At 42.4% G+C, this 12,379-nt stretch overlaps 1 protein-coding gene across 1 annotated transcript in view; it reads left to right on the forward strand.

Annotated features, from left to right (window-relative positions):
• SCFD2 (sec1 family domain containing 2) overlaps nucleotides 1-12,379 on the forward strand; it is a 421,358-nt gene that overhangs the window by 320,641 nt on the left and 88,338 nt on the right. The gene's annotated exons all lie outside the window — the stretch shown is intronic.

Genomic DNA, 12,379 nt, shown 5'->3' on the forward strand with positions numbered 1-12,379 from the left:
ATGATCATTTTTCTCTTATGCTTCTTGAGTTTTCTGCCCTTATAAACCATTTCCTAATGAAAAAAAGATATCCATACTAAGCGAAACTTCTTTTAGGAAAACTCACAGTGCTTTTCCTTTCTGCAGTTGTCTTCCATGGCAAGTTCTCTGCTCTCCTTCGTGTACATGTAGCTCTTTTAGTCAGTAGAGTAACCTGCAGTAACACACTCTAGAACTAAGGAGCCTCACACAGCTCACATCCCACTTGCTCTGTTTCTCTGGCAAGTCAGCAGAGGGCTCTGCTCATCACAGTTGCTCAGGCACAGAACTGAAGGAGCAGCCGCTGAGGCAGAGGCAGAGAAACAGCAGACCACAGGCAGATCAAAGCTCTAGTGAATGGGGGGAAAGCTCTTGGCTGGCAGAGCACAGGACTTGTTTGCCTAAGGTTCCCTATTTTGGCCCCTAGCACAGCATATAAAGAAAAAGAAGTTGGGGGGGGGGTGAGTGGTAGCATATCCATTTGAGCACATATACTACCACAGGCAGTAATCCAGGGGTTCAATCCCCTGGTCCCCACCAGCACGTGGGCAGCTTCACAAGTGGTGAAGCAGTGCTTCAGGTTTCTTTCTCTCTTCCTTTCTAGCTCCCTCTTCTCTCTCAACTTCTTTCTGTCTCAAATAACATAAAGAAAAAGAAAAAAAAAGGAGGGCAGGGAGGGGATGATGGCCTGGGAAGAAAAAAGTGACACGTATTATCTAGGGCCTTTCCACCAGCTAAAGTAAGTCAAGTAGCCAGCCTACTACGGTGAGGATGGAAATGAATATTGACAACATGTCTGACAAGACAGAGATGGACGACTGAAAACAGTCATATGGTTTTCATTGTGTCATTGTACTAATATAGTGGAATATCTATTATATTTCTTCCATGAGCCTCAATGTACTATTTTCCAATTATTGGATATTTATTTGTTGCCACTGCCACCAGGATTATTGATAAGGTCTGGTGCCTCCACCACTTCTGGCAGTCGTTTCTTTTTTTTTTTTAAGATGGAATGAGAAAGAGAGAAAGAAGGCAGTACTGCTTGTAGCTCTTCCCTGCAGGTGCTCGCATATGGTGACCGAGGGCTTGAATTCAGGCCTTGGCATGGTAACGTGCGCTCTCTACTAGGTGAGCGACCTCCTCATTCCCCACTGTTGAGTATTTGGAGCAGAAGCGCAAAGGTAGATCTGATTTTAGAGCATATTTGAATGTGTCTGTGGTATCTGGCACACGTGCATGGTGCTCAGACACACGGCCTGCTCCCAGTCTCCACAGCAGCAGCTTGCTGTCCCCATTCTGTACTGCAGTAATGGCAACACAGATAACAGGCTGTATCACACCCACTTCCTGGTGGAAGCGTCTGTGATGACCTCGATGCAGTCTTTCTCTTTTGTGGTCATGTGTTTATAACATCCATCCTCCATGCCAGCCAGCTGCAACTGCAAAAGTGCTGAATGCGCACAAAACCACACACGCGCATCTGACCACCTGTTTGCCCTGTGGCCACAGACTGAGAGATGAAAAAAGCCCTGCTAACAAAGCTCAGCTCCGCCTCACAGTCCAATGCGTCTATCTACATGTTCTGATTTGCTTCCTTTTAAACTCAGGTTGTATGCAAAGTAGCTTACCTCCGTCCTGCAGCAGTCTCTGACATCTAGTCATGTTCTAAGGGTGACTTTTGTGTCCACGACTTAAAATGTCTGGCAGGAGCCAGGAGATAGGGAGACTCGCCCAGCAGAGCACACATCACCAAGCATGAAACCCTGGGTTTGAGCCCCAGCAACCCATGGGAGCACCAGGGGTGGTGCTGAGAGAGCTTCACGGATGGGGAAGCAGTGCTGTGGTGAGCTATTTCATTGTCCCCAGTGCTAGAGTTATACACACACACACACACACACACACACACACACACACACACACACACACACAAGAATTGGGCCAGGGAGATCATTCAGAGATATTGTGCTTACACAAATCCCTGGTGCAGCCTAAAATTAATTAGTTAAACGCCCAACTGTAGCTCTCACTGCGCACATGAGTGGCAGCAGCCTATAGCCTCAGCCGTAGCAAAGTGCCTGGCATAATAGTCAGGCCCAGTGATGACACAGAGAACTTTAGACCATGAAATGAGAGTGCAGTGAAAGCACTGCTATTTACCAACCATAAAATTTCTTCAATTAGGGACCCAGGTTTGAGCCCCAACTCCCTACCTACAGGTGGAATACTTCACAAGTGGTGAAGCAAGTCTGCAGGTGTTTATCGCCTTCTCTAGCTCCCCTTCTCCTTTCAGTTTTTTTCTCTGTCCTGTCAAAGAGGATAGAAAAAGTAAAATAAAATAAAAGACCTCTGGGAACACTGATTCATAGTGCTCGTGCCAAACCCCAGCAATAGCCATGGTGTCAATTAAATTTCTTTCTTTTATCTATCCATATCACAGGACTATTGTGGTTTTTTCTAATTGAATTAATATATACTGCCAGACTTCTGTGTTATAAAATAAAATGTCCTTGGGATACTAGAGGTATCCTGTGTGTAGTCAGATGTTCACATTGAACACAACAAAAAGTAGTGACTGAAATGATCTGACTGAGCTTATACTAGAACTGGGAAATAGCTCAACACCAATTGGAGTGAGGTGGGGATAGTGGAGGGACAGAACTTCACAGAGCAGAGCATGGGGCATTGACTCCAGAGCTCTGGCAGTCTCCAGAGTAAGGGACAGAGGGCCTCAGAAGCTCAGAGCTGTCCCAGGAAAGCACTGGTACCACCAGTCCTCCTCTGATAAGTAGGGCAATGGCTTCTCAGAGAGTAAGAGCAACCAACAATAGCAAATATATTTTTTTCAACAAATATATTTTTTCACCAGCACACTGCTAGGTGTATGGTGGTAGTGGTGGTGATGTGGATTGAACCTAGGACTCCTGAACTTCAAACTTAAAAGCCTTTTGCATAACCATTAGGCTATCTCTCCATCTCAACCATAGCATAACTGTATGAGAAAATAGCATACAATTTGTGGGCATATGAGAAGTACAAAGAACTGAATCACTTCCTCCACTGAATGAAATCCAGAACTATCAGGGCCTAAGAAACATTACAAAGTATTTGAGACTACCTAGGTTCTAGTTTTGGGACTACCAATACCTGTTTTTCTTCAGTAAATTATTTAACCTCCCAATGCTTAAACTTCCTGATTTGTGCAACTGAATTAATAATAGTACCCACCTATTGTCATGAATATTGTGATGATTAAAGAGTGTAATATATGTATTATTATTCCTCATATTCCATATGTTGTGTATATGTGATGTGGCACATATTAGATAAATTACATAGAACAAGGACCATCCCACAGTAAGTCCTTTAAAAATAAGGTTCTGGGTGGGCTCTAGAGTTCCAGATACTAAATGTAATTTAGGATTAATTCTCAGAAATAGAGCAAACTGAAGCTTTATAGGGAAGAAGGTTAACTCCATAGTGGAGAACATGCTATAACACAGGGCGAGCACATGGCAGTAAGACTTATAATGTGAAGGAATGTGCCTTTTTGAAGATGAGTGAAGATGTAGTGGATAGACAAATGGATAAACCAAGAGCTTGGCAAGTGAAAAGAATTCAGTCACATGGTCTGGGAGGTGGCGCAGTAGATAAAGCATCAGAGTCTCAATCATGAGGTCCTCAGTTCAATCCTCAATGTACATGTACCAGAGTGATGTCTGGCTCTTTCTCTCTCCTCCTGTGTTTCTCATTAATAAATAAATAAAATCTTAAAAAAAATAATAATCCAGTCACAAAAGAACAAACCACATTATGTTTGAACCTAAAGGCCTGATGGAACCAGACATCCTGGTGACAGCAGAGGGAGTCAGAGTAGGAATCCAAGAGCAAAACCAGGTCCGCTCTGCTCTACCCGGCTGAGTGCCAACCTGTCAGTTGCTTTGGCATAATTTGACTATCTGCGTTTTGTGTATCCAAAGTTAGACATGCACCGATTCTGACCAATAAACACCATTCTAGGAAAGGAAACTGGTAGCAGCAGAAACACATGTCACTGTGTTTGGGGGCTGGGAGGAAGGCTTGAGAGATTGCCTGAAAAATCAAGAGACTGGACAGAGGCAGGAAATAATATCTATGGAATAAGTGGAGAAATCTCTAACAGTCATTACTATGCTATGATATATGTCAATATTAGATCCTTCATAATTTTTATCTTTTAGAGTCCACTTTACTTACTGGAGTATTTCAAGATGGCTCCCAGAAATAGAAAGATGTGTGCATGGTATGGGAAAATGGTATAGAAACCACTGCATGATAGTTACAACACATATAAGATGTTCAACAGTGCTTTTTTGAATGACTGCCTCATGGTATAAATGGCAGCAATAGTGGGGTGTGTGTGTGTGTGTGTGTGTGTGTGTGTGTAATAATAGATACTATATAAGTTTTTTTTGTAATTTTATTTATTTATCTTCCCTTTTGTTGTCTTTTTTTTTTATTGTTGTTGTAGTTGATGTCGTCGTTGTTGGATAGGACAGAGAGAAATGGAGAGAGGAGGGGAAGACAGAGAGGAGGAGAGAAAGACAGACACCTGCAGATCTGCTTCACCACCTGTGAAGCGACTCCCCTGCAGGTGGGGAGCCCGGGGCTCGAACCGGGATCCTCATGCTGGTCCTTGCGCTTAGCGCCACCTGCGCTTAACCCGCTGCACTACCACCCAGCTTCCTATATAAGTTTTTTAAACAATGCATCAATTTCCCACTAGAAATTCTACCTCTGAGGTCAGCTATTCTGTCATTTATGTAATCTATGGTACTTTCTGCATCTTCTGTGTGACTTTTTCCCTTTGTGGAATATGATCAATACTGATACAATTCTAAATCACAAATTCTAAATTCCAGACCAAGTTAACGTGATGTTATTTTATGTACATTGCTTACTTTATCTTTTTTAAATTTTTTTCCTTTTTGTTGCCTTTGTTTTTTATTGTTGTTGTTATTATTATTGTTGTTGTTATTGCTGTCATTGTTGTTGGATAGGACAGAAAGAAATCGAGAGAGGAGGGGAAGACAGAGAGGGTGAGAGAAAGAGAGACACCTGCAGACCTGTTTCACCGCTTTTGAAGCGACCCCCCTGTAGTTGGGGAGCCCAGGGCTTGAACCGGGATCCTTATGCCTGTCCTTGCGCTTCACTCCATGTGCGCTTAACCCACTGTGCCACTGTCCGGCTCCTTGCTTACTTTATCTTATACCACTTTGTTTCATGCTGAGCTGTCATCAGAAACACTTGTAAAAGTAGAAAAACAACTTTAGAGAATGGAAGCTGGAATTAAAAGATTTAAGGACTCCTTTTGATGCCGAGTCCATTATTCTGTGACACCCCTTTTCCCCACTACCAAGCCCCGAAGGTCAATATTCCCTTCAATATGAGTTGAATTATATAAACACTGTCTTCACAATTGTAATTCAAGCTACACAGTTGCAGCTCCTTAGAAGGCCTGGGAATATGTATGGAGATAACCAGGGTGTGACGGGGACCACTAGAAAAGATACTGGTTCTAGGAAAATGTGAATGCTCCTCCTAATATAGTAAAATATTTAATATTTTGAAAAATTGGAATTATTGTCTAGAACAATCAGTAGTCACCACTAATGCTCAGCATTGGATTTGACCTGACCTGAATAGAAATACATCTTTAGCCTTCTGCTGACTCCTGTTGCTTCAGCCAACCCAAAACAACTAACAATAGGCAGAAAAAAATTCTGACCTAGTTTAGATTTTATGTGATGCATAGATAAAAATAATTTCTCTATACTAATTAACTGAAAAGTCTTGGAACATAACAACTTGGAAGCTTTCCATTTCTAAAATTGGTGCCCAGAACAATGTGAAATGGCTTGCTTTAGGAACAGAGGAGTTGATTTGATTTTCCATTGCTAAACTTTTCAATGGACATAATGCAGTAAAACCTTTGTATTGTTTTTTCTCCCAATTAATAACAAGAGAATAATATGTAATTTTGGAAGTTGTATGACTAATCTTTCACTCCCATGTCTAATTTCTCTTCTGCATCTCTTGATTTCCATATAGTTGAATACTCATTCAGATAACTACACAGCATGGTTATTGCTTGTCCAACTAAGGAAGTCAGAAAGCAAATTTTTCTCTTCCTGCCACCTCTGTTTTTTTAATAGCACATCTTGTGAAGGGCAGAAAGGAGGCTGAGAAAGAGACAAGCAGCTAGCTATTCATGGGATCTGCAGAAGAGAGATACCTATCTCCAAATAGCTCTTGTTCTCTGCCTCTGGGAAAAACCAATGAATAATAATAGCTAGAGGAGAGAGAATTTGAGTTTATTTCATGGAGACTTTTATACACAGCTGACTTTGTGACTAAACTTTAGATACTCATCTGAAGTTGTTCAGTATAGGATAAGGAACAAGGGGGTGGGGCATGAAAATCACAGAACAGAAGAATTCAAGGCCATGGTCACTGTCATAAAGACAGGGTGCCCTTTAGAGCCTGCCTCTGAGAAAAGGGGAAGAAAAGTCAGTTCACAAAGTCTATAGCCAATTCCTCATGCAGAAGAATTCGGTAGACATAAGCATTTTTCAAGCAATAGGGAAAGTGACCCCAAATATTCCCTCTATGGCTCTGACCTCATGTTGCATCAGGAGAAAATACCACTAGTGAAAATAATGATGATGGGGAGAAGTATTTCATTTTTTTAAACCAGAGAGCAGATTAATCTAAGGTCCCAGTAATAATTCCACTTGTAATTTTTCTTTTAGATTAGTGACCAGGGAATTTCTGAAAATAGCCTGCAAACTCTGGAAGGTATATTTGTTCTTTTTAATAGATGGAAATTAAAATGCATTCATAGCCAATAGAGTACTTTTAGAAATTTAAACTTGGTCAAATTCATCTTTGCTTTAAATCTATCTTGATTCCATCAAAACTATCATCTGCATATGTTTTTCTGAGGAATCAATGTGCTTATATATGAACAAGTCACTTTTATGGGAGTTCAAGACCTCGGTTCGTTTTTCTCTTCTCTCTCCCTTTGCGATATTATCCTAGCTCAGAATTTCAGCTATGTCATCAGGGAGATAATTAAAAAAAAAAAATTGCAATGACTGTGATAGTAAAATCCTGGAGAGTCTGTCCTGGGTAAAAGTTATTAGACTTCCTTTTAGAGATAGCCAATTCCATCACCTGGGAAGTCAGTTTGGGAATGAGGCAAGTTCCCTACACCCTGATTAAAGAAGTGGCAGGACGTATGAATATACTGCCTTTGACTAATTTCTTACTGTGTCTCATGATCATGCTGTTTCCCCTTAAGTGTCATTTTTATAGTCTTACACAACTGCCACTTAACAATATCACTTAGAGAAGAAAAAGAGGTGAGAAAAAGGCTGCTCTGGGAGTGTAGCCAAGAAGAATTACCTCTGCCACCCCACTCCCCAGCCCAACTATGGCCTTCCTAACTGGGTCTACCTTAAGAGGAAATATTCCAACCATTGATTTAAACATGCAGGGAAGACCAATCCAGCATAATAAATGAATCATTTTATGTTAACGCTCCCTATTAACAAAACTCATGTCCAGGAGGTGGTGCATAAGGTCCTGGGTTCAATCCCCAGCAGCACATGTACCAGAGTAATGTCTGGTTCTTTCTCTCTCTTCTCCTACCTTTCTAATAAATAAATAATCTTAAAAAAAAAAAAAAAACACCCTGTGGGCCTGTGGGCATAATAAGCATGCATAAAGTGCCAAGGGTTAAAAATAGGTTGAGAAGCCATCTGTCAGGATTTCTTTTCAGGAAGAAAATGTTTATTTATTTTTCTATTTTTTAGCAGGGAGCTGCTCTGACTTATGGTCGTGTGGGGGATTGAACCCGGGACTTTGCAGCCTTAGGCATGTGTGTTCCTGCATAATCATCTTGCTATCTCCCCTGCCATCTGTCAGAATTTCTAGTAAAAGAGATTCCTGCTTTGGATTGGAGCTTGTGGAGCATTCCAGTTCTCTCTGAACTGTGAGTTCCCCTTACTGCCAAATCTGTATTTGCAATCCTAATCTCCCTTCTGGAATCAGGGAGGCTGAGTTGGTCATGACCTCAGAGGCCATCTTACCCAGTCCTGCAGAGAGAAGTCAAAGGAGAGCATTGCTCTACCTGAGCTCCAGTCTCCCTCCTTCTGTAACCACTCCTTTAATTTTGGGTGGAAGGAGAGAATGCATCCTTCCTTTCAAACCAGCTACTCCTCTAACTTCTGTCAGTGGAGCAACCGTCCTCCAAGTTGAGGAGTATAGACTCTCACTACCATCTGCTTTTCTGTCCCCATTGCCTCCTACAGAGAGTCACCAAGATTTTATAAGCTTAACTTCCTCATTCCTACCAGAAGCAGTGCAGTAGCACCCCTAGCCTGCCAATAACTTTCTTGTGAAGGTCCCTTATTGCAATCTCACCCCTTTGAAGCCACGCTGCAGACCATCACCAGCTACTACCGTCTGCACACAATCTCTAGAATTCAACCCCTCCCTCCCCTCTCAAGTGTGACCCCATGGGACAACATTTCCTTTTCTATCAGTAGTCTCTGTCTTGGAGGTCCACAGTGGCTTCTCTTACTTGCTAGATATACAGTTCTTATTGGCCAGCTTTGTGTGCATGCCTCCTACCTCTCATTCCTTGCTGTGTCTGGTCCAAAATTTATCCTTCCAGCTGGTCTTCCATCAGTATTAACCAGCGAGACTGATTTTCTACTATTCCATGAATGCACGTGCATAAATCTACCTCCAGGTTAAAAATGACAGCTCACCACTTGAATTCACTTTAAAAACAGGTAAATAAATTAAAAAAAAAAAAAATCAAACCAGCTTACATTAAATATCAAGCCTAGGACCAGAGTCTTGTCCTCAGGAGTCCCATCTTGTGGTGCTTCTGCTTTGCTCTGTGTTGTGTTCATTCTCAGATCACTCCTCTCAGTGTAGAAGTCAAATCCTACAAGCAAAAGAGCTTTGCTTCACCTGTGCTGCCTGTAAAAGTCTCAGAATCAAGTCCTATTCCAGTGATCTGGGTCCTGTACTCATTCAGAACCCTCCTGGTGGCCAGCCATATGGATAGGGAAGGTTAGCAAGGGTAAGTTCAGTTCCATCTGAATCATAAGAGCTTAGGGTAAGCTGAGTGAAAACCTGGATGCTATTATCAAAAGAAGTGAGGTGAAGATTGAAGTCCTTCTCTCTGCCCAAAATGACTTTCCTTCAAGGCCCAGACCAGTTCCTACTGCTCCCAGGAGGCCAGTTGGGAACCATTTTTAGCTATGTATGACACCTGAATTCCTATCATGCTGGTTTTCTGGAGCATTCCAAGTCTCTATACATAAATGCCAAGGTCCACAAAGGCAGAGACCACATCTTACCTTTATGTCTTGATGCTCCTCATTGTACTTCATTGTGTTTTGCAGAACTGGTGTGTAACATTGTTTTTGTCGTGGGTCACTTTTACCAATATCAGCACGCATGCATGTGAGGCAGAAGAGGGATTGGGGTTCCTGAGAAAAGCAGATGTGTGTCTGTGGAAAGTGCCTCAGCAGGCAGCCCTGAGCCTGGTGGCCTATGATTGATGCAGGCATTTGGCTGCACTGGTAGTCAGGACCGAGGCAGCAGCTCAGGAGACTTTACAATCTCACACGCTGGGCAGCGGATGATGAAATTACAAGGTGCACCGAGTACAAGCTATTTTGTCACCCTGACCTCAACTTTAGCAGGAAAGCACAAAAATAAATAAACCCAAAAGCAAATTAAAGGGAAGCATGAAGGCAAAGAGGCCAGCAGAGGCATATTCTAGGAGAAATAGGGCATAAATTAGAAGGGAGAAGTCAAGAACATGGCCAGAGGTAACAGACCTACTTATCCACATGAAAACGAGGCTTATTTGTTCTCAAAGTCTCCACTTATAGCCTGGTTTTATCTGATTTCTTCTGTATAAATAGTCACTCTCTTTCTGTGTGTGTTACACTTTGAAAACCTCTCTTGCATACTGTTAGTGGTCTCTGATCATGTGACTTTTTTTTTCGGTAGCTTGTTCCATATGTTTATTAGCTTCTATTTGGAAAGTAACTTTAAAAAAAAAAAAAAAAAACACTTTTTGCTAATGTCGTGTCATCTTGCTCTTGCATTCTTTCTAAATTGGAGGAATTCGTTGCATGCATTTTCAACATCTCAGAAGACAGAGAGGTTGCCTGTGTCATCTGTGAAGCAAGATCTTGTGTTGTAGAAAACTGATATAAAAAAGGGTGTTCAGGACCTTAAGTGCTGTCATTGGGCCCAGTGAAAGAGGAAGGCTATAATCTAGAGTAGTCTCTAATAAACAGCACCCATGGCTCATCATGAGTAAGATTTAGCTGGGATTTTCAGACATTAGCATTATTAACTATTGAGTGTTCAGTAAACAGATTCCTAAACCTTATCCACAGGGTTTTAATTTGAAGGTATAGGGTGAAGCCAGGAATTCACATTTTAACAAGCTTCTCTGATGATTAATGAGAGTAGTATTACAGATACCGTATATTGAGAAATAACTAGCTGGGCCAAATGATTGCCTCTTGGCATGAGGAAATTTCAGCCAGCTGCCATTCTAAAGTGATCTGTTATGGATCACACTGTCATTCTAGACTGAAACTAGATCCAGGGACTCCTAGCACCTTCTGTTGAACTTTTCTCCTCAACCTCTGTTGTAAATGACATAGTAGTGGCACACCCAGTTAAGTGCAAATGTTATCATGAACAAGAACCCTGGTTTGAGACTTAGCTCCCCACCTATAGGGGAGACACTTCACAAGCAGTGCAGGTGTCTCTCTTTACCTCTCCCTCTGTATCTCCCTCTCCCCTCTTGATTTCTCTCTGTCCTATACAATGAAAAACGAAAAAGAAGAAAAAGAAAGAAAGAAAAATGTCTGCCAGGAGCAGTGGACTCATAGTGCTGGCACCTAGCCCCAGTGGTAACCCTGATGGCAGAAAACAAACACACATAAATAAAAGACACTGTAGCATAGTGGTTAGTAATATGGACTCAAGAGTCAAGCTATCCAGTTTTAAAATGGCCCCAGTAATGAAAATCTGTCAAGCACAGAAAAAATGTTAGAGAACATTAGTGCTGCAGAGGACTTCAGCAAACACCTTGTCTGACACCTTTTCCCAACAAGTGAGAAGACTACCTGGCTTGAGACAGAGCTGGGATATGAGCCCAGTTAATTCCCTTCCTGGCCAAAAATAAACAAACTGGTAGAGCCTGCCTTATAATATTGACAAAGGGCCTCAGAGCCCAGTCATATTTTAACATGTGAGCCCAAGTTCGTAACCTTGTCATAAAAACTGGGATAAATCACTATACATGGGTGTATTTTCTAATTACACTTAGAGTGTCATTGTTTTTCCTTCCCACCTTGGGGAGCAAAACAAGCCCCTTTCAGTTTAAAAGAACAGTTTTGATGCAGCAAGTGAAAGTGAACCTCTTTTTTCCCCTTTTGTGTCTGACTTTATTTCTTGGATACAAAGAGCTTGTGTTCCGAGGGGTGGCTGGACTCATAAGGGTCTGGTTTACTGCTCGCCTACACGAAAAGGCGTCTAGCAGGTTTAACAGTCCTCTCTTAAGAGCAGCCACCTCCAGCCAGTTAATCCAGAACAGCCCTTTCTAAGTCTTGCACAGGCTGGTTTAATTTGATTTATATCAACAAATGAAAAGACAGCAATCCCTTCGGTCTAAGGTCACACCCACATCTACCGAGTTCGAGATTTTTCATTTCAACTGGGGGACAGCTGACCCAGCACTTATACTGGCCTACAGAAGGGCATCTCTGAAAACAAAACCAAATGAGGACTGAGTTAGAGAAGCCAGGCACAAAGAGAGTCTTCTGAGAGTGCCCTCCCCTCTCTTTTCCTCTGGTCAGGGGACCTGGTGTGCACCTGCCATTGTGGAGGCTGTGGATGAGATGGGGACAAAGCCTCCTAAAGTGTGGATGAGTGATGGCCATCGGGGCCACTTGGCCTATGGGCCTCAGCCTTTGTGAGGGGTCAGTCGGGACTCATCAGAGACCCCATAAACTGCCACGTCTGGAGGCACTGCTATTCTCAGTGACTGAAAGCTGGCAGCAGCTGTCAATGCTTTTTTTTCCTTTCTTTTTCCTTTACTCAGACCCCATACTGCTCCTGCTGACTCAGTGCTCCTCGCAGAGTGGCAGATGGTGACAGCTCCCCAGATGTGGCAGCTTTCATGTTCATCTGATGTTTATTTGGTGTGCCAGGATCACTTGTGTCAACAGTACTGCACCCCAGTAGCATGCCTTCTGGGCTGCTTGGCAGAGTG

Source organism: Erinaceus europaeus, chromosome 3 (genome assembly GCF_950295315.1).
Source record: "Erinaceus europaeus chromosome 3, mEriEur2.1, whole genome shotgun sequence".
NCBI lineage: Eukaryota > Metazoa > Chordata > Mammalia > Eulipotyphla > Erinaceidae > Erinaceus > Erinaceus europaeus.